Source organism: Heterodontus francisci, unplaced genomic scaffold (assembly GCF_036365525.1).
Source record: "Heterodontus francisci isolate sHetFra1 unplaced genomic scaffold, sHetFra1.hap1 HAP1_SCAFFOLD_51_2, whole genome shotgun sequence".
Classification (NCBI taxonomy): domain Eukaryota; kingdom Metazoa; phylum Chordata; class Chondrichthyes; order Heterodontiformes; family Heterodontidae; genus Heterodontus; species Heterodontus francisci.
In genome coordinates, this window is record NW_027141369.1 from 1382967 (window position 1) to 1385301 (window position 2335).

Here is a 2335-nt window from a genome sequence, read left to right on the forward strand (position 1 = left end):
CCCCTCCCAGTGTAGTTGACAGGACTCTCAACCTCTGCCTTCCCCCTTCCCCTCCCTCCCAGATCTGCGACAGGGTTCCCCTTGTCCTCACTTTCCACCCCACCTGCTTCCACATCTAAAGGATCATCCTCCACCATTTCCGCCACCTCCAGCGTGATGCCACCACCAAACGCATCCTCCCCTCCACTGTCAGCATTCCGAAGGGATTGTTCCCTCCGCGACACCCTGGTCCACTCCTCCATTACTCCAACTACCTCGTCCCCTTCCCAAGGCACCTTCCCATGCAATCGCAGGAGATATAATACCTGCCCTTTTCCCTCCTCTCTGCTCATTATCTAAAGCCCCAAACACTCCTTTCAGGTGAAGCAGCGATTTACTTGTACTTCTTTCAATTATTTATACTGTATGAACTGCTCACAATGCGGTCGCCTCTAAACTGGGGAGACCAAACGCAGATTAGATGGAACACCTCTGCTCAGGCCGAAAGCATGATCCTGAGCTTCGGGTTGCTTGCCATTTCAACACTCTCCCCTGCTCTCATGCCAACATTTATGTCTTTGGCCTGTTCCAGTGTTCCAGTGAAAATCAACCCAAGCTCGAGGAGCAGCACCTGACCTTTTGATTCGGTACTCTGCAGCCTTGTGAATTGAACATTGTGTTCAATAACATCAGAGCATGACTGGTGTCAGGCAACCACAAGCATTAACACACTCTTTGCCTTTGTCCCAGGACAGCTTTGTTATTTAACCTCTCCTTCCCTCTGCACTATCAAACACCTTCCCCTTTGTTCTCTCCCACATGCCCCTCCCTGTCACTTGTTTAAAACCTAATTCTTTTCTAACCTGTGTCAGTTCTGATGAAAGGTCACAGACCAGAAACGTTAACTCTGTTTCTCTCACCACAGATGCTGCCAGAGCTATTGAGTATTTCCAGCACTTTTTGTTTTTATTTCAGATTTCCAGCATCTGCAGTATTTTGCTTTTATTGTGTCAGAAAGTCTTTCCTTGATTCAGGACTCTTACCTCTCTCCAGAATCTCTCTGCTAAAGATTGAACTTTATCTCATTTCACTCACAGCTCAGGGTCAGTGTGGCACAGTGGGACTTCTGGCTGTGTCCCACTTCACAATCCCTCAGTATTGAGAAAACAATGGGGAATATGACTCACATGTTGTGTTCTGTAACTTTTTACAAACACTTTAATGTATATATTGTCTTCCAAAGCAGTGACAGAATGGTGGATTCAGTGTGTTGTTTAAATAGCTTTGTTGAGTTCGTGCTGGACTAACAGTTAAACAGTTCTTGGTTCAATCCCAGGTTTTGGCACTTTCAACCTCTCCTGTGTCTTTTTCTTTGGCTCCAATTGTCAAGCTGCATGATTTACTCTGAAATTAGCACCAGAGAACCAAGGCAGCAGCGAGCATGAGGAGCTGAAATTAGCACAGATCAAATCCACTTAATATTTCTGACTGAAGATGGTTGAAAATGCTTCAGCTTCATCTTTTGCACTGACGTGCTCAGCACCACCATCATTGAGGATGTGAATGTTTTTGGAGCCTCCTCATCTTGTTAGTTATTTAACTATCCACCACCATTCACGACTGGATGTGGCAGGACTGTGGAGCTGTGATCTGATCCTGAGGGAGATATCCGTGTGTGGAGTGGCGGGATGTATGGAGAGTGATCCTGAAGAGGGTGTCCGAGCCTGGAGTGGAAGCTTTCCGTGGAGGTACAGGAGTAGGTCATTCAGCCCCAGTGTTTTATAAAGGTTTAGCATAACTTATTTGCTTCTACTCTATGCCTCTATTAATAAAGCCAAGTGTCCTGTTTGCTCTTAGAAACCTTTTCAAACCTTGATCAAAAAAGATTGGTGTGCATTGTCTCATTCTTCCTCCCAAACTGTATCACTTCACAAGTCTCTGTGTAAAATTTTATCTGTTGTGTGAAAGCCCATTTTACCAGTGTGTTTAAGTTCCTCTGAAGTGTGTTACTGTCACTGGCATAGGATGAAATTCACGAGCATTCTTTGATGCTATCTCCGTGGAAAGAGCAATCTTACACACTAGCTCAAATTGTGATTTTGTGTGTTTAGTATCTTTCCTCATCCACCAATAAAAGCACAAATCTGTCTCATAATGTACGGTCGAAGAATGTGCCAATGTTGCAATGTGGTGATAAATTCTTCAGTGTCACAATGTACTCACCAACTGTTTCACTACTTTTCTGTTTTCTGGATCCAAGTTTGTAGCTTTCCGCGATCTCTAGTGGCTTCGGATTGAGCCTCACTTCAACGAAGAAACGGAAAATTATGATTTAAAGATTACACTGACAATCATT